This window comes from Elaeis guineensis, chromosome 11, assembly GCF_000442705.2.
Source record: "Elaeis guineensis isolate ETL-2024a chromosome 11, EG11, whole genome shotgun sequence".
NCBI classification, from domain to species: domain Eukaryota; kingdom Viridiplantae; phylum Streptophyta; class Magnoliopsida; order Arecales; family Arecaceae; genus Elaeis; species Elaeis guineensis.
This window is the reverse complement of record NC_026003.2, coordinates 64,942,599-64,964,217: the sequence shown is the minus strand read 5'-3', so window position 1 is coordinate 64,964,217 and position 21,619 is coordinate 64,942,599. Positions and strand designations below refer to the sequence as shown.

Below are 21,619 nucleotides of genomic sequence, written 5' to 3'. Positions count from 1 at the left end.
GATATCTTGAGGAAGATATCTATATGGAACAATGCTTGGTTTCACATCCAGTGATGATGATCACAAGGTCTGCAAACTGCAAAGATCCATTTATGGACTTAAGCAAGCATCTCGAAGTTGGAATATTCGTTTCAATGATGTGATCAAAATGTTTGGTTTCATCAAGAATGAGGAGGAACCATGTGTATTCAAAAAGGTCAGTGGGAGTGCAGTTGTCTTCCTCGTATTGTACGTGGATGACATCCTCCTAATTGGGAATGACATTCCCATGTTGACCTCAATCAAAGTATGGTTGTCTAAGGAGTTCTCTATGAAAGATCTAGGAGAGGCATCCTTTATATTGGGTATTAAGGTCTATAGAGATAGACCAAATAGGATGCTGGGACTTTCACAGAAGATGTACATAGAGGAGGTGCTAAAAAGGTTTAGCATGGATAACTCAAAAGAGGTTTATTGTCTTTTAGATATGGCATTCATCTCTCCAAGAAGATGTGCCCTAGCACACCTGAGAAGATTGAACGCATGAGCAAGATCCCTTATGCTTCGGCAATAGGGAGCCTCATGTATGCCATGCTATGTACACAACCTGATATAGCCCATGCTGTGAGTGTCACAAGCAGATATCAATCGAATCCAGGTGAAGAGCACTGGACTTCTGTAAAATGTATCCTAAAGTACTTGAGAAGGACTAAGGATATGTTTCTAGTCTTTGAGAATGGAGAACTCCAGATTTAGAGATTTACTGACTCAGACTTTATGTCTGATATAGATGATCGAAAGTCGACATCTGGGAGTCTGTTCATTTGCAATGGTGGTGCAGTTAGCTGAAAGAGTTCCAAGCAAACGGTAATTACAGATTCACCATAGAGGCAGAGTATATTGCTGCATCGGAAGTTGCAAAGGAGGCATTCTGGTACAAGAAGTTTGCTGCAGAGCTTGGAGTAATGTCATCGGATGCCATCCCTCTTTACTGCAACAATAATGGCGCCATAGCTCTAGCTAAAGAGCTAAGGTCTCACTAAAAGTCTAAGCACATCGAGCGGCGATTTCATCTGATCCGTGATTACCTCGAAAAAAGTAATGTTGAGGTCAAGAGAGTCGACTCCACAGACAATGTGGCAGACCCGCTGACTAAGCCATTGGGCCAACAGAAGATCGAAGCTCACCTTGAGAAGATGGGACTTCGATATGTAGCCAATTGGCATTAGGTCAAGTGGGAGTTTGTTAGATGTGTGCCCTAGATGCCAGATCGGCTGACACATTCCTGTACAGAACTAAGGGCAAATTATAATTTTGACCATAAATGAATAAAAATATTTTTCTTCTATCACATTGTGTATATTATGTCTGTGATACATCCTTTGAGTTAGTGGGAATGTAAATTCATATTTTCAAGAGTTAAAAATTTAAGGCATGAATTTACATAACAAACTCATAAACTGCTCCTGACCATAGGATCATCACGAGGATGGTGATCGATCTGGAAGGTTGGTGTACGATCGCTTTCTTAGGATAGATGAGTCTTGAGTCTACGGTGTGGAGACACCAAAGCGAGAGTACAGATATTCATTTAGAATGAGAGTACTGAGCGTGACCACCTCGAACAGTCATAAGGAAGTCTACCTTCTCATCGATGACTAGCTCGATGCTGCAGTTGTGTGTCTAGTTCTTTGACCTGAGGTGCATCGATGGTTCACTTTGAGTGTGTTATAGTTTGACTACACCATAACTTGATCTCCTAGCCATTTGAAATCCTGAGGTGTATGTTGGCTGTAGCATATCCATTGTAGGAACCAGATCGCACCAAGATGGGATCTATCAACCTCGGTAGATGAGAGGAGTAATCCTATGATGATCGAAAGATCGAGTCCTTAAGCCCATGGCCATGGCAGAGTGAAATAATGGAAAAGAGTTTTCCATTGGGTTTCACATTGGACTCGGATCGATCGATTGATTCATATGACTGATGTTGGGTTTGACGAGTTCACCTTAACCCTAATTCAGTCGGGACTCATGATAGAGGAACTCAATCACACAGGTAGCTACACCAAGAGGTTCATCTTCAATTCTGATTGGTTGCCACCATATACTGCTAGGTGTCACTGGTGGATTTTGAGAGCAATTAGAATGATTTTGATGATCGATCATTCTAATTGTCTGAATCAGAAGAGTTCTGATCCATCGAAAGGAGTTTCGATGATGTCGATGATGAGATCATGACATATCTCATTACCATACAGAATTGAACCTAACTGGATCACACAAACAAGGGTTAGGGTCTAGATGTCATCAATTTGGCGATCCCAATTGATTTGGATAAGATCCAATTAGATTCAAGAAAATCATGCTAGCACTCGATTAAGCCTAACTTTCTCCTCATGTAATCTTTTCTATCTCTACTGAGCCAAATTGATCTGGCTCATCCAGAAAACCTTGGAAAGATTTTTCTCAGTCTAATTGAAGCTTGTCTACCTCAGAAAAGGCTTGTCTTAATTCATGAGATGAATTTAAGACAATACCTGCTAATTTCTAGCACCTACCAATTTCATTTTAGGACATCTATCAAAAGTTGACATATGGATCTTAAACTGAAGAAGATTCATTGGAGAATTTTTGTGGAGTGTCCACATATAAAAACCACTTCAAATTGGGCACCATAATCAGATTATGGCGTGAGCTCAATTGGATTTAAGTGGGCACCCCAAATGGATAAGAACCAAAGAGTCCTGATAAACTTGGACTCTTTGGCACCACCTTATTTGTACTTATCCAATGTTGTCACCAACATAGGAGAGAGCATAGGGATTCTAATCTGATGTGATCAAATGACATCACTCCATCAATCAAAATTTTTTCAGAATTTATTGAAATTTTTTGATTGGTCGAATGATGTGGCACTGCGCAGCATACAGGATCTATATATAAACCCTGTTGCACCTAGGGTTTCGAGATAGAACTTATTTTTATGCAAAAACCCATTAGCTGCTGCCCCCTCCCCTCTTCTCTATATCCTCCCTACTCTCTTTTCTCCCCTCTTTACATCCAAGAAGTTGGACATTCATTTGGCAAGGTATAAGGCGTGGTGATGCCTGGAACAGAAGGCTGCAGGACATCTTCGACAGGCTGCTGCTCCAACTTCAGAAGGAGTTCTGAAGTACTTCCAAATTAGATATTGATCTGATTTTTGGAGCGTAGAATCATGAGGTGAAGATGTTTCAGATCCTATCTAAGTGGATACTGGTAGAGGCCAGGTGCTTGCATGGCTACATCAGAACCTCAGACAGTGCTGCGATCATCTACAGGGTAATTAAATTACCCTTAAGGTATGTCTATATTTCTCATACTTTTAGATTTAATTTTAGATTTTAAATATTAGATATAAAATTAGATCTAATAGATATTAGATCTGAAATAGCATAGGATAAAAAATTTTAATTTATTCCACCCCAGATTCGATGAAATCTGGAGGATCCTACACAGGAAAAAGGCGGTTTTTCCTTCACGATCATGTGGAACATGTGATCGGAATACGTTCTTCTCCAGTAATGCCATCATCCCTAAACCTAATGCGAAGATATTTCAATCTAGTGTGAAGCTTCTCACCCTCTTCCTATAGCTTATTCCACCAATGTTATTCATAGTAGCTGTGTCTAAGTTTTGCGGCACCATTTTTTGTGAACGGGAGTAATTTCAACTTTGGCCACCATACCACCTTGATAGTCCTCAACAATGGGAAAGGCAATGGATGATCATATATACTGTCCAATTCAAGTAGGCCATTGAGTTCGAGATATCTAAGTGCATCGAACATCACGATCTTCCCTTTTTTTGTTATAGAATTTCCTGTGATCAGCTGTCCTCTTATGGCCTTGCAGCTGGTGATGGATAGCCAAGTAAGAGACTGAAGCCATGTGCTTTGTGACCAGTTGTGCCACCATTTAATATTGGCCATGGGGAGCCCTTCAGCTCGAGTTTCTGTTCTGGTGTTCCACCTGGCCCCCACTTCTTATTTGGGTTGCCGATCTCCTGTAGGTTAAGGTCATAGCAATCAACGACTCATCCCAACCGCAATCTAGGCATGTGCGGCTGTGGCAATTGGAAGCTGTCCATACCCTGGCACCCATGGATGAGCAACTGGCTGGTGATTTTAGCCAGTTGCTAGGTTTTGCAGAGCTTTTTCAGCACCTTCTCCTTCTCCACGGTGATGGCAAGTTCTTTGAGAATCGTTAATTTCTCCAGCTCTTCAAGTTTCACCCCACCATTAGAGAAATCCACATCCCAGGTCCCATAGCTAGCGTACACGATCAACACTGTTAGGTTTTTGAGGCTTGAGATCACATTGTGGGGAATTTCTTTGAGTCTAGTAGTGCAGCCCAAGTTCAGAAACCTTAGTTTTTGCAGGTCCTTCAACCCCTCCAGTAGCTTTTTAAGCTTGGACTTGTACACGTTAAGACAAACCAATTCATGCAGATCCTTGATTTCCAAGGGAAGCTATTCGATGGTGTCGAGGACAGGTCCAATACCTTGAGGTAAGACATCTTGTTCAAAATCTTAGGCGGGTTGTTGTGGAGGGTGTTTCCATTCAACACCAGGGTCTAAAACTTCTTGCATTTGGTGATCTTCTCGATCTTCTCACATATGGATTCTAGATCGTTCATCATGAGGGACACTCTCGCAACCTTCTTCCAGTCGATGTCTTCTAGTAGAGCCCCATCACCATGTGTCTGCACTACCAACTGATTGTGCTTCAAGAACAATACCAACACTCGGTACATGCTGTGCATCTTTATGTTATCTTCATCATTGTCACCACCGGCGCCACCGATGCTATATCTTTCATCATCATCATCGTTGTCACTTTTGTTATAGCCCTCTTCATACCTATCATCTAAAGGAACCAGATCTAGGGTTTCAGTGTTAGATCTTGAAACTTTTTCAAGATCAGGCAGTAAAAGACTAAAATAAATCAAAATTTATTTTATAAAACTAGAGAATCCCTAGATCTATCATCCTATTACATGATTATTACATGACATTAAATTAGAAATTAAAATATAAAGAACAAGAACTACATGTTGATCATATCAACATGTTTCTAAACTACATCTAATGTATGTAAAATATAATAGATCAGATCTATTACCGTGCATGTTAGACATTCTAACTTTGCTGATCCAGACTTGAGGATGATGTTGCGATCTGCACATGCGTTCAGCCTTTAGTAGTCATCCACACAAGCCCACGAATCATGATCAAAAGTCCTGGTCCAGAAAATCAGCACAGTATGCTAGTACTGCGCTAATCCTTCTTCGATGGTCGATCAGATACCTCTTTCTTCTTGATTTGGACTCTTCCAAAGATGAAAAGTAGGAGAAGGAGTTTTAGATCTGAGACACTCTATGAAAATTCAAGAAGAGGAAGGGAAGAGATGAACTCAGTAACCTTAGAAGAAGACCCTCTTCTTCTTCTCTTTTCTCTCTCCTAAATATCTTATTTTGTGTCTATTACATCTCAATGCCCCAACCTTCTTTCTCTTTGATTTTCACACACCCCAAAGGTCTCTCAAAGCTCTATAATTTACAAGAATTTTATAAAGAAATTTATTTTAAATAGAGAGATATGATAGAGTCTTTGTCTAGGTCAAATACTTAGTCAAGGTATATCCAAACAGGGCAAGATAAGGGGCGCCCAACTATTGGGTGCCCCCTCCTTTTTTTTGTACGTGGACCACCAGCCAAGGGCGCATATTATAGACCATAAAAACCACAAAAGTCTCAAAAAAAATCTAGGTTAAATCAGTACCATAAGGAAAGAGTTTTAGTTTCTTAAAACTCTATCTCATAGAATTTGAAATCCAAACTAATTCCTACTTTGACTTGGTCCACAACCACATACAATGTAAGAGAGAAAGAGTGGAAAGCTTTGGACATGTGTGAGGGCCTGGGAGAGAAGGTTTTGTCATACAAAATAAAAGAGAGTGGGCATGGGGGGCTAAGGTGGCGCAAGGTGGAATCCTAGTCTTACTAAGATTCAATCTATGACTTGTTCAAATTTGGTTTTTCAAACCAAATCAAATCAAAATTAAATCAACCAAATTAAAATAGATCTTAACTCAATTAATAATTTAATTTAATCAGATTAAATTAGATTTAAATCTGATTTAATTTTTTAATCAAATTAGAAATTAGGTTGACCCAAGTCCTAACTGAGCTGGGACTAGTTTTTCCTTGCACTTGGCTTATCAAATAAACCAATTGGACTTGATCCAATCAAGCCCAAACTAAATCTAATTAAATTATATTCAATTAGACTTAATCTCAACCCATTGGCTTAATCAAATTAAGCCAATTAGCAATCAAATTGCTAATCTATTCTCCTGCAATATTTGCACTAAGTTAAATGTCAATCATATTGATCGTTTAACCCTAAAATGATTCTTAATCATTGATCAACCATCCGATCGGATCGTGAACTCTAATATGTGTGACCTCATAGATCTGTACCTAAATTGGTAGCACAAAAATAATTTTCTGTACCAATCAAAGTATCATCTAGCAATGGTACCCGATAGTCGGATAGGTCGAATGTGTAGAATGACATCCTTAGAACCCATGCAGATATAGTTTCCATATAATTTATCTTCTTGACCAAAATGCTCATAGGACACCTTAGAGTTCAACTGTCAACTCTGATCAAGTTGTCCACATTGTATTTCAAAATATTAAATCCATTTGATGGATTATCCTGGCCAAAATTTTGCTAAATTAAAATTCAGCGACTCATTCTTCTCCAACTCTTGGAGTGGTCAATCCCATCTCGATCATACTCTGACTTCGCAAGTACTTGACTGTGCCCAGAAGCCTTCCATCACTAAATTAGAAATTTAGTTAGTCCAGTATCAAAGCACAGTGAGTGGATTGCAAGTCACTGAGATGATCTCAGGTCTAAGGGACATTTATGACTATATCCCATCAGAGACATTCTCGACAGCAGAATGCTCTGGAGTTGATCACGTTCAGTGACGATGTATCCTTACATCTCACCTGTATGCCATACCAGTATCTTCACACTCTTTGGTTAAGAGGACAACCAACCTATATGGCCTACAGCGACCTATGCTCGATAGAAGCTGTCATCCTTATTAACAGCCTATCATTTGGTCATGAACAGTTTTAAGGACTAATTGATAAATCCTCTTTTTATCGAACCTAAATAGTCCTAAGGACTTCATCACAACAACAGAGTTCATTAGAAGATGAAAACTTGTGATGAAAATATCAAAATATATTTTATTTATTAACAAATCAATTATAATACAAGGTTGCTCAACCGTCAACAGGTTGACGATTGACTTTTGAAATATTTTCCAACAACTCCCACTTGTCTTAAAGCCACTCGATATAGTATCTAATACCCATCTTTGACTTGTGGTTGTCGAACTCCTTTATCACCAGGGCTTTAGTGAAGGGGTCGGCTAGGTTCTCTTTTCTATCAATCTTCTGAAAGTTGACGTCATCTCGATCCACGATCTCTCAGACCAGATGGGAGAGGCACAAAATGTGCTTCGTCCACTGGTGTACTTTGGATTTTTTTGCCTGAGCTATAGCACTAGTACTGTCATAGTAGAGCAGGACCAGACCATCGATGGAGGGTGCTACTCCAAGCTTGATGATGAATTTTTTCAGCCACACAGCTTCCTTCACAGCATCCAATGCTATGATGTACTCCGCCTCACCAACAGAGTTTGCTACAGTATGCTGCTTGGAACTCTTCCAGTAGATGGCTCTACCATTCGGAGTAAAGATATAACCCGACACGCTTCTACTGACATCATGGTCAGATTGAAAGCTAGATTCTATGAACCCCATAAGTTTCAGATCTAACTCACCATAAACCAACCATTGGTCCTTAGTATTTCTCAAATACTTAAGGATGGCTTTAACCACTTTCCAGTGGTTTTCTCCAAGATCAGATTGGTATCTACTCACTACTCCTAGTGAGTATGCCACATCTAGCCTTGTACATGTTATGGCATACATGATAGATCCCACGATCGAAGCATATGGGACTCTACTCATACGCACTCTCTCTTCAAGAGTTGTCGGATAATCCTTCTTAGAGAAAAAAATTTCATGACCATCGGTAGATAGCCCTTCTTGAAATTCTCCATGCTGAATCTCTTCAGCACAATGTCTAAGTACGTGGACTAGGATAACCCAAGCATCCTTTTAGATCTATCCATATAGATCTTCATCCCTAGGATGTAGGATGCTTCATCCAAGTCTTTCATGTAGAACTGCGATGATAACCAAACTTTTATTCTCTGTAGTGCGGGGATGTCATTTCTGATTAAGAGAATATCATCCACGTACAAGATAAGGAATACCACAACTGAACCATTTATCCATTTATAGATGTAGGGCTCTTCTCCATTCTTAACGAAGCCATACATTTTGATCACCTTATCAAAACACATGTTCCAACTCTGAGAAGCTTGCTTCAATCCATAAATAGATCTCTGAAGCTTGCACACCTTGAACTCATCTGTGGATGTAAACCCCTCAGATTGTATCATATACACCTCTTCGATCAGTTCTCCATTCAGGAAAGCTGTCTTTACATCCATCTGTCAGATCTCATAATCCAGATGGGCAGCTATTGCAACCATTATCTGAATAGATTTGAGCATTGCCACAGAGGAGAACATCTCATTATAGTCAATACCATAATGTTGACGATACCCCTTGGCAACCAGATGGGCTTTATAGGTCTCCACTTTTTCATCTGCGCCCCACTTCCTTCTGAAGATCCATTTACACCCAATGGGTTTAACCCCTTCAGGTGGGTCAACCAATGTCCATACATCGTTGACCTTCATGGACTCCATTTCAAATTTCATAGCTTCAAGTCATTTCTTGAAATCAGGTCTCTGCATTGCATTCATATAGGTGATCAGATCCTCATCGTTCTCATCGAGTTTGATGGGATCACCATTCCGGACTAAGAAACCATAGTATCTGTCCGACTGATATGGTACCCTATCGGATCATCTTAATGGTGCAGGTATATTGGGCTTTGGATCTGATCTAATCAAATCTGACTCAGGTTCAGCTATTGGCGTCGGTCCTTCTACCTATTGAACTTCAACAAGTTCAACCTTAGAGGCAATGGTTTTTTCATCAAGAAACTCCTTTTCTAAAAAGGTGCCTTAAGGCTGACGAACACCTTTTGTTCATTAGCATGGTAGAAAAAAATATCCTTTGGTTTCTTTGGGGTACCCTATGAATATGCATTTGTCGGACCTTGGTCCAAGTTTATTTGTAACTAACCATTTGATATAGGTCGGGCACCCCCAAACCCTAAGGTGTGAAAGTGCTGGCTTATGCCCTATCCATATCTCATATGGAGTCTTAATTACAGACTTGCTTGGAACCCTATTTAATAGATAACAGGCGGATTCGGGTGCATATCCCCAAAAGGATATCGATAAGCAGGCAAAACCCATCATGGTTCGGACCATGTCTAACAAAGTCCAATTTCTCTTTTCAGACACACTATTATGCTGTGGTGTTCCTAGAGGAGTCCATTGGGAGAGAATCTCATTCTCTTCTAGATATGTGAGAAACTCAACAGAAAGGTATTCCCCTCCTCGGTCAGACCAAAGAGTTTTAATACTCTTCTCAGTTTATTTTTCTACTTCACTTCGGAATCGTTTGAACATTTCAAATGAATCCGACTTATGTTTTATCAGATAGACATATCCATATCTAGATAGATCATCCATGAAAGTGATGAAGTAAAAATATCCACCTCTAGCACTTGTGCTTATGGGTCCGCATACATCAGTATGTACTAGGCCCAAGAGCTCAGTAGCTCTTTCACCTTTTTCAGTAAAAGGTGACTTGGTCATTTTACCAAGAAGACAGGACTCACAGGTTGGAAGTGATTCACAATCACTGACTTCGAGGATTTTCTCTTGAGTCAACCTGTTTATTCTATTTTTGTTTATATGATCTAGCCTATAGTGCCATAAGTAGATATCTGATACACTATCTAATCTAGGGTGCTTGCCAGTAGAATAGACTCTTATCGGGCTTGATTTTTTTGGTCTGGTCCTACACAGATGTCCCAACCTAAACTTGCACCTTCTTCACTTTCTTCTTCTTGTTCTTCTTTCCTTTCTCAGAGGGTTGAAAATCAGAAGAGGAACCTCCCACTAAGTTCACCGACTCCTTATGGAGTTGGTGATCCTTCTCAAAGTTCTGAAGCAACCCCAGTAATCCGTGGTAGTTTACTTCAGGCTTTGTCATTCTATAATGAGTGAGAAATGAGAGATAAGACTTGGGTAGCGAGTTCAGTATTGCATTTTTCCCAAACTGCTCATGCAAGGGAATGCCGAGCTTGCTCTAATGCTCCATCAACTCGATCATGTACAATACATAATTAGTGACAGAGGCACCATCCCGCATTTTGGCATTGAAGATGGCATAACTAGTCTTGTGCCTCTCCACATATCGGGTGTGCCAAAGGCATCCTCCAACACTTGAAGCATGTCTTTTGGCTGAGCCATCTTAAATCTTCAACTGAACTCGTCGCTCATGGCAGCCAGCATGATGCAGTGCACCATGGTCCGATCATTGAGCCACTTTTGGTAATTGTCTCTGACTGTTCCACGTGCATTAGCAACTGGCTCCTCAGGTGCAGGATCCATTATCACATATAGGATCCGTTCATGCTCCAAGACTATCTTCAACTTTCGGTACCAGCTACCGAAGTTGGATCCCACCAACTTATCATTGTCCAACAATGATCGGAGCGATAGGGAAGTGGCCATATCTATACAAAGGAAAATCATAACCTAATTAGTAATTGATTTATTAAACCTAAAGATTTGGACTTTAATCAAAAGGTTTCTCCCACTATTGTATTCGAATTAGTAGCCTCTACCTCCAATTCGAGGAATTATCTTAATTCTTTAGTGGGTACTAAAATTCACTTAGACTGCACACAAGCTCAACTTTGGTTGGCCAACCTATGTACATCTAAGGGTAGGTTCATAACCAATTATTTCTCTAAATAATTTTTAGTAATTTTAATTTTACCCCAGTCCCTAATCAGTAGGCTTTGGCCTCCACTAAAAAGGTCTGGTTAGGTCCAACTATTAACATGACTATATTTGGCCCAAATAGCTAATGAATGATTAGGCTCAACTTTGGTTGGCTAACCTAACCACCATTTAGAAAGATGCAGTCAAGAAATCATATTATGAATGATAATTCCATCAGCCGATAAGCACCAGGCCTTTGGGCCTCCAATGATTATCCAACTGGTGGACCTATTATCATCCACTTAATGAGAGGCTATGATATAGTTATCACCATAACTATTTCATTTTAAGGACCTAATAATTTTAGAAGATTTAATTGATTTAGACGAGGATGTTAGATGAACCAGCTTATCATGATCCTCCCATTGGCTTCACCAAGTCAGCTTAAGGGAGACCATTAAAAGGACTGGTCTAGGAGCACCTAAATCAGGCTCACTGATTTACCTAGTTGACATGGGTCAGCTCGAATAGTCAAGTGATCCGATCAAAATATAATTTCACCAAGAGGCCAAGTAAGTTCGATCGGTGGGAGGGTTTGCCAAAGCTTGCCTTAGACACCATCAAAAATGGCCAGATAAGCGGGCTCGCAATTAAAAATAATCTGTCTAGTTTATCTTAGACACTAACTGGTTTAATTAGTTTTGATTAGATCAACCTAATAGTTCGTGCTAGATCGCTTAGCCAAGAATCAAGTCCATTTGGTTCTTGTTAAAGATATGGACTTGACCAACTACAACTATTGTAATTGATCTAGAGAATCCTTGACCTAATCTAAGACAACAATTGATTAGATTTAGTCAATTTTCTAATTAAGTCTATTTTTAATCTAACCTTAGGTCTAACCAAATTAATGGACCTAATTCTTACTAATCCATTAACCCAATGTGTTATAGTTTGTGTCTTAGGTTCTTCAATTCACAATCCTAGAACCTAATCAAACAACTTCTTAATTCTCAATTAAATTTTGGGCTGAGTGTTGGGGTTCGGCTTTTCAAAAATAATTTTTATATTTGTAAAATAGTTTTACAACATGGTTCTACCAACAAAGTTGCATGTTTGATTTATAATCAAAATGCAAGTGAAATAAGCATGAAACTACTTTAGATCTAATTTAAACAGGTTCATGTAATTGAAACAATTTCAACTTTAAACTGCGTAAATTTTCTAAACAAATATATAATTTCTTTGTGTGAGAATTATTAACAAAGAGATTTTATTTTAGATTTAAATATCTTTTAAATATAATAAATCATAAATTTAATCTAGATCACATCTAACAAATTTATGATTAAAGATAGATCTACACGAATTAGGACAACCTTTGCACTGTAAGGGGTAAACCTTACAGCAAGACAACCTACAGTTCGTGATTGATCTAAAAATTTTAATTTTAGATTTAACAATCAGATTATTAATTAGATCTAATCTAAGTATGTATAAATAATTATGTAATAAATAACCTTAGCTCTGATACCAATTGAAAGAACCAGATCTAGGATTTTAGGGTTAGATCTTGAAACTTTTTCAAGATCAAGCAGCAGAAGACTAAAATAAATTAAAATTTATTGTATAAAATTATAAAATTTCTAAATTTAAAAACTTATTATATGATTATTATATTATATTAAATTAAAATTTAAAATATAAAGAATAAGAACTACATGTTGATCATATCAACATGTTTCTATACTACATCTAATGTATGTAAAATATAATAGATCAGATCTATTACCTTGCAAGTTAGACGTTCTAACTTTGTTGATCCAGGCTTGAGGATGATGTTGTGAGTCACACATGCATCCGACCTCTAGGAGTCATCCACACGAGCCCACGAATCACGATCAGAAGTCCTGGTCCAGGAAATTAGCACACTATGCTAGTACTGCGCTGATCCTTCTTCGATGGTCGATCAGATGCCTCCTTTTTGATTTAGACTCTTCCAAAGATGAGAAGTAGGAGAAGGAGTTTTAGATTTGAGACACTCTCAGAAAACTCAAGAAGGAAGAAGGAAAGAGATGAACTCAGCAATCCTAGAAGAAGACCCTCTTCTTCTTCTCTTTTCTCTCTCCTAGACACCCTATTTTGTGTCTATTTTATCTCCATGCTCTTACCTTCTTTCTCTTTGGTTTTTATATGCCCCAAAGGTCTCTCAAATCTTTATAATTTATAAAAATTTTAAGAAAAAATCATTTTAAATAGAGAGATATGAAGAGTCCTTGTCTAGGTCAAATACCTAGTCAAGGTATATCCAAATAGGGCAAGATAAGGGGTGCCCAACTCTTGTGCGCCCCCTCCTTCTTTTTATGCATGGACCACCAGCAAAGGGTGCATATTATGTGCCATAAAAGTCACAAAAATTTCAAAAAAGATCTACGTTAAATTAGTGCCATAAGAAAAGAGTTTTGATTTCCTAAAACTCTATCTCATAGAATTTGAAATCCAAACTAATTCCTATTTTGACTTGATCCACAACCACATACTATGTAAGAGAGAAAAAGTGAAAAGCTTTGGGTATATATGATGGCCTGGGAGAGAAGGTTTTATCACATAAAATAAGAGAGAGTGGGCGTGGGGGGCTAAGGTGGTGCAAGGTGAAATCCAAGTCTTACTAGGATTCAATCTATGACTTGTTCAAATTTGGTTTCTCAAACCAAATCAAACCAAAATCAAATCAACCTAATTAAAATAGGTCTTAATCAATTAAGAATTTAATTTAATTAGATTAAATTAGATTTAAATTAGATTTAATTTTCTAATCAAATTAGAAATTAGGTTGATCCAAGTCCAAATTGAACTAGGACTAGTTTTTTCTTGCACTTGGCTTATCCAATAAACCAATTGAACTTGATCCAATCAAGCACAAACTAAATCAAATTAAATTATATTCAATTAGACTTAATCTCAGCCTATTGACTTAATCAAATTAAACCAATTAGCAATCGAATTGCTAATCGATCCTCCTGCAATATTTGTACTAGGTTAAATGTCAATCGTATTGATCGTTTAACCCTAGAACGATTCCTAATCGTTGATCAACCATCCGATCAAGTCGTGAACTCTAATATGTGTGACCTCATAGGTCCAAATCTAAGTTGGTAGTATAGAAATAAATTTTTATATCAATTGAAGTGACCATCTAGCAATGGTACCCGACGGTTGGATAGGTCGAATGTGTAGAACAACATCTTTAGAATCCATGCGGATATAGTTTTCATATAATTCATCTCCTTGATCAAAATGCTCATAGGATACCTCAAAGTTCCACTGTCAACTCTGATCAGGTTATCCACATTGTATTTCAAAATATCAAATCCATCTGATGGATTACTCTGGCCAAGATTTTGCTAAATTGAAATACAGCGACTCATTCTTCTCCAACTATTGGCATGGTCAATCCTAACTCGATCACACACTAACTTTGCAAGTACTTGACTGTACCCAAAAGCCTTCCATCATTGAATTAAAAATTTAGTTAGTCCAGTACCAAAGCACAGTGAGTTGCAGTGAGTTGATTGCAAGTCACTGAGGCGATCTCAAGTCTAAGGGACACTTATACCTATATCCCATCAGAGATATTCTCGACAGTAGAATACTTTGGAGTTGGTCACATTCAATGATGATGTATCCTTACATCTCACTTGTACGCCATACCAATGTCTCTACACTCCTTGGTTAAGAGGACAACCAACCCATATAGCCTACAGCGACCTATGCTCGATAGAAACTGTCGTCCTTATTAACAGCCTATCATTTGGTCGTGAATAGTTTTAAGGACTAATTGATAAATCCACTCTTTATCGAACTTAAATAATCCTAAAAACTTCATCACAACAACGGAGTTTATTAGAAGATAAAAATTTATGATGAAAATATCAAAAATATATTTTATTTATTAACAAATCAATTACAATATAAGGTTGCTCAACCATCAACAAGTTGATGATTGGCTTTTGAGATATATTTTCCAACATCATCATCGACATGACTACCTCTCTCCCTGCTACCATCATCGCCATCATCATCATCATCATCATCATCATCTTCTTCTTCTTCTTCTTCATCTTTAGGGCATACTCTTTCCAGAAAGGATGCCTCCATCAAATCGATAATGAGATCTCTCAAATCTAAATTTTTGGCAAGTCCCTACCTCTCCAGTAGTGCACCAACCAATCTCTTTCGATTCTACATTTCTCTGAAAATTGAGCACAATACAGGAAGCAAGTTTTGCTGCCATCTCTCTTCAAGTAATAATCATAGGGCTACTTCAACTTGTTGATGGTTGTGCTACCTAGCTCGTGGATTTGTTTTGGTTTGGTTTCCAAGGAGCAGAGTGTTCTACTCCATTCATTTTCATTATGCTTCTTACTTTCCATTCTATTTGCAATAGCTTGCAGAGCAATCGATAGGCCACCACATCTTTTGATGATCTCCTTGGCAACTCTTTTATGGTTGATTTCAAGGCTCCACTACAGCTTCTTCATGAAAAGCGTGCAGGCATCCTGCCATTTTAAGCATCTTAAGTGCATTTTGTCTCTCTTATCACTGAAGGCACTGCGGATTTGGTTGCAGATTGTCTCCTTTTGCATCATGAATATAACCTTGCTTTTGTGATGACCACTATTAGGGATCCCCAAGTCTTGGAGGTTCAGATTGTCATAAAGATCGACCATGATAATGAGAAATTTCATGCTCCATAATGCTTTGGAAATGTCATCCACCATAGACATCACTCCCTTGCTTTCCCAAGCTAAGCCTAGTCGCTTGGCGATACCTTGTTGAATGACATTCTTAGAGGTGGTTGTTTCCTCATCCAAAAAGATCACCACATCAAAATGATCTTCCAGGTAAAGGAGGAGCCTGCCCTTTTCCTTGGCATCGAGATCCTTCGGGAAATCTTGTTCAAAGAAGAGGTTTTCCTAATGGCCAATGAAGTTTTTGAAGTCATCATAAAGGTCATTGTTGAATTTTTTCACCAGTGTGGCCTTGCCCACACCGACCATGCCACATATTCCCATGATCATGGAGGGGCCTTTGACAAAATTCTTGAGCTTTTCCACCTTGGAATCGATGCCGACAGGGTTTGGTGCCATGGCAACATGCAGCACATGATCCTCCAGACTCGAGACATCTTGGGCTCTAGCAAACAGCGAATTCGCTTGGTCGAGGTATTTGTCTGCTTTTGTGCTTGCTTGGTAATGTGAGAAAATGCCTCCTAGATGATGTCGATCGAGAATCTCACGATTCTCGCCCACTAATGTGGTTGCTTGATGTTGAAATTCTACAACATCGAACATCCACTTCGCCACGTTGTCCCTTTTTTCCTATTAGCATACACCTTTTTGACAAAGTTAATCAAAAGGCTCTTTTGTGAGATTTGTAGGTAACCATGCATCCTAATATAATATCAACATTATAAATTAAAAAAAAACTATGACTAACATAATAAAATAGCAACTATTCTCCCCTTGATCTTTCTCTCTCTGTAATGGAGCAATTAATGTTGGCATTTGTCTGATGGAAATTAATTAGAAATGAACCATTCAAGATCTAAACCATGAATTTCTGATTGCTAGATAACTACTAGCTAGAACAAGCCCCAGTTCATGATCACAGATTTAAGAGCCCAATCAGTTCATTTTTCAAAAAAAGAAGACAAAGAAAAAAGAAAAAAAAAGAGGGAGGATACATCTCACTATTGCTATCTCTGCTTGTTTGGGAGATCTAAAATCAATTGATAATGGAGACTGCATGATATTATATCTACTCTCTGTTGCCCTTATCTATTCAATCACCATATTGCCCTCATCTATTTAATCATTAGGTATTCCAATAATATAGCATAAATCACATAAAGTTGATGACAGGCAACTATTTCTCTCCATATCAATTTCAAACTAGGGGGCATTCCAATTCGAGGAGAAACATATTAACCAACCTGGATCCATGGATGATAAAAATAAGATACAAAGAGCAAGCTATTAAGAATGATACTTTTCGCTCAACAATCATGATGAGGTGGGCTGGCAGCTATCCTTTCTGTGTGAGAGAGTGTGATTCGACCTAGAAAGATCATGAATAACTATTTTATTTCATAAAAAAATATTATTTATCTATTTTTTTTTAAAAAAAATCTAAAGGCATCCGTTCACTCCTAGTGCATATGGTGCAGCCCTATAAAAATATATCAATTTATATGGCTATGATAGTATTAATCGGAAGTTCAGAAAATATTATATCAATGGCTGCCTGTTACTAATATAAAATGAGACTAAGACTAAAACCTCGATTACTAAAGACATGAGAAATCCCTTAAATGGATATATTTGGTTTATTTTTCTTCAGCCTTTTGGATCACTGATGCTATTGGTGGTACATTATCAGGGTCTGTGTGGCCATTTCAAATTTTTCAGGTTGTTTGAGGTGCTTTTGAGATTGTGCTTCAATCTTAAGCCCACTTGGGTATTGGCTTTTATTCGTTGGTCATTCTTTCATGGTACAAGGGTAATAGAAATAAAACATAACATGAATAAAAGATATGTTTGGGCACCCCCTTTGTTTTTCAGTTAATATTTATGTTGTGTGGTTGAACCATCTTGGACATTGTTCTCAGGTCTCATCCTCAGGCACACTCTTCAGATTGGTTGCAATGCCGAGGAGGACTTCAGACAACAAACACCATCCTCGACTATCTGCTGAGGACAACAACATACCATCAATGGCTATGGCCGATGACTTACCAAGACCGCCACAAAAAGTCTGAAGTGGATAACCATGTCGGCACTCATTCAACCCTTCGACTTGGGCATCAATCGACCTCGAAGTCGTAACCTCACCGACAACACAAAATGATTTTTTATGACCAATATCAATAAGGGCATATTCGAACTAAGGCCTCAGTCGTATGCTAACCATAGGTCACCATATTATTCAGCCATGTGAGCCACCATTTGGAATCTTTATTAGTACGTGGCTATTGTCCACAACTAGCAATCTTCAGATTCTCTATCCTAACTATCTAATAGATCAAGATCTAGCCTATCAACATACCGACCGACTAATGGTCTACATCTCCAACTCTATATGAAGAGATAAGAAGGGGACCCTCGAGATAGGCAATGCTAAGCTCTTACTCCCTCCTAGTGTGCTCAAAGCTTTGGCTAACTTAAGCATTGGAGGGTCTCCTGTCGGATACCTCTTGACAAGTGTAGACTTCTCTTATAGGTCTTTCATAGTGTCCTGACATCAAAATTATTTGCTATCTTTGGCCACATCAGCATCCTCCAGAGCCTTAATGCAATAGTTTGGCATTGGAGGAAGATCATGCACTAGTAATCCATCAAAGGAGAGAGAAAGCATGGTGAGGTGCAATCACTTCACCTCTCACCGATAGGCTGCTTGATAAAGCTAAGGTAGAGTCACCCAACCATCTACTGGATTTGCACAACCAGCGTTGGCACCAGTGATGGTTAACCCCTAGCAATTTGGTGACCTAGTCCACTAGATCCAGACCCTCACTGATGTCATCTAGCACCTGTAACAAACTATGGAGAGTGACAACCTCTTCAACTTGTTCCCCAAATGGTGCCATCTTGGCATAAGCACCGAAACCAATCCCAAGTCCCAGAAAGTCCCCCTCAAGCAACCCATTGATCCATCATGGCTGATCGGCGATCATCATCTCACCATGGTTCTAGCCATGATAAAAGGCATCGGCACTCTCCGACTTTCTTCGGTAAAGATTCTACTTTGGGGTACTCTCCATGTCTCAACAAATCTCAAGAAGATGACCTTGAGCAAAAAGTTTGGGAGATTGAGTGTTGTCTGACCAAGATCTAGATGGGCGGCAGAGAGGATGACCAGCTCCTCAGCTTCAATTGCTTGCCACCCTTCTTCCATGATATTCTTTAGGAATTGATTCCACATCAGTTCAAAATGTCCCAGGTGGAGCTGTTCGATGGCTTTACTAATCTATCAGATTACTTGAAGGGCTATGAAGCCCTCATGATGCTTTAGGATACTTTAAATGTCCTCCTTTACCTCATCTTTTTGATGACCTTGAAGAGGATAGCAAGAGTCTGGTACTCCAGCCTCCAGCTGGAGTCGATCTACTCCTTTGAATAACTTGAATGCTAGTTTATTGCTCATTTTAGAAATAATTAGATCCAGTCGAGGACCTTGGATAGCCTCTTTTCTATCCACTAAGAAGAGGGTGAGTCTATATGAAAATATATGATGCCTTTCAATGTGGCCACGTTAAAAGTCCGCAAACTTGATGAAGCCATCACCATATCAGCTCTAAAGTGAGGCCTCTATAATGAGTGCCTCATCTACTCTCTTGATAAATTTTTTTGAGAGATTACATCGATCTTCTAGCCTGTAAGTACATACAATCCAAAGAAGGTCGAGTTGCCCATTGACAAGAAGAAGGTCAGGCCCGAAACAAGAAGTATGTTTGGGAGGACACGCACTCGAATCGAGCTAAAGAAGAGTCCTCCTGATTTGCTAAAGTCCTTCAACTGAGGAGTCCTACTCGGTGTTTCAAGAGTTATGCCCCATTGGCTGCCCCTCAAGCTTAGATCCTCATGAAGACTGAGGATAAAGAGTACCTCTATTGACCTTTACTAATAAAAACTCCATCAATTCAGTGGAACAAGTAGAAGTACTCCTACTTCTATCATGACCACAGTCATGATATCAAAGAGAGCCTCCCACTAAAGGATGAGATCGAGTAGCTCATCTGATGAGGTTATCTTGGCAAATATGTTCGAGAGCATTAGAATCAAACATCTGAGGAATCTCCTCAATACCAATCCAACAAAGAGAACAATAGCAACCAACCAACGGTTGGTGTTATTAATATGATCTTGAATCTTGGGGACAGTAGGGGTAGAAGATCAAGCCAATGTCTGAAAAGATCGAGGATAGATTGTTTAATTTCTTTTTTTGATAGTGATGTTCGAAGAGTTCAAATTTCTTATGATGATGATGTCATCATCTCAATCACAATAGCAACCTATGATGTAAAAAGGATCCTAGTTGATGATGGTAGCTTGGCCGATATCCTATTTTATGATATTTTCCAATGGATAAAACTATCATCTGATCAGCTAAAATGACTAAACACTTATTTAGTCAGATTCTCAAAAGATTCTATAGTAGTTGAAGGAGAGATCATTCTATCAATGACCGTTGGAGTGGAATCTTATCAAAAAATTATGTAATTAAAATTTCTCATTGTTCGAGTGCCTTTTGCCTACAACATGATTCTCGGATAACCAAAACTTAATGCCCTCCAAGCAATTATCTCCACCTACCACTTACTAGTGTGATTCCCAATCTGGAATGGGGTTAGCGAGATCTGAGGAGATTAGATGTTAGTACGGCAATATTTTCTTGCAACCATTGAAGGCAAGAAACCAATGGAGGCCTTGCCAATTGAAGATCAGAGAAAGAACATGGGTGAATCTCAAGAAAAATCTACTGAGGAGCTCATCACTATCCCCATCAAGGATGATCCAGCTTGGATAATTCATGTTGGTTCTTAGTGGACAACCGACTATAGAGATCGGTTGATGATCTTTCAAAGGGCTAGCAAGGATATATTCATCTGATTGATATCAGACATGCCAAGTATTCTATCTGATATTATTATTTATAAACTAAATATGAATTTAGATCATCGACCAGTGCGATAAAAGAAATGAAGCTTCACCTTAAAGCAACAATAAGCAATCGATAAAGAAGTTGACAAGCTGATGGTAGCAGAAATCATCTAGAAAGTATAATATCGAGAGTGGATTTCCAACATCATCATGGTCAAAAAGATCAATAGCAAGTTGAAAATCTGCATCGACTACATCAATCTCAACAAAGCTTATTCAAAAGATTGCTTCATACTCTTGAGGATTGGCCAACTTGTCGATGCCATCTCAGGACACTTTTATAGATGCCTTCTCAAGGTACAATCAGATTCGGATTGCATCTGAGGATGAGAAGAAGATCATATTCATAACCGATAAAGATTTATATTATTACAAAATGATACTCTTCAATTTAAAGAATATAGGTGCAACGTATCAGCACCTCATTAACAAGATATCTAAATAATAGATTGACTGCAATATAAAAGTCTACATCGATGATATGCTCGTCAAAAATTTGAAAGCCGATCGGCATATTACCAATCTAAAGGAGGCATTCAGCCAGCTACACTAGAATCAAATTAAACTCAACCCAAATAAATGTCTTTGGAGTCACTTCAAAAAAAATTCTTGATTTTATAGTGATTCAATGAGGGATAGAAGCCAATCTAAAGAAGATTCAGGCAATCATTGACATGAAGCATCCAAGCACCAAGCGGGATATCCAAAGTTTATCAGGCTGAGCTGTAGCTCTGAATCGGTTCATTTTCAGATCAGCTAAAAAGTGCCTTTCTTTCTTGAATGTGATAAGGCAGATGAAGACTTTTGAATGGTTGGAGAGTACTGAGCATCTTTTGAAGACCTCAAATGA

General features: G+C 38.6%; 1 pseudogene; it reads right to left on the bottom strand.

Moving 5' to 3' along the window:
* Positions 1 to 3,505: 3,505 nt before the first annotated feature.
* LOC114913802 (probable disease resistance protein At1g61300) lies at positions 3,506 to 19,030 on the bottom strand (annotated as a pseudogene).
* Positions 19,031 to 21,619: the final 2,589 nt, after the last annotated feature.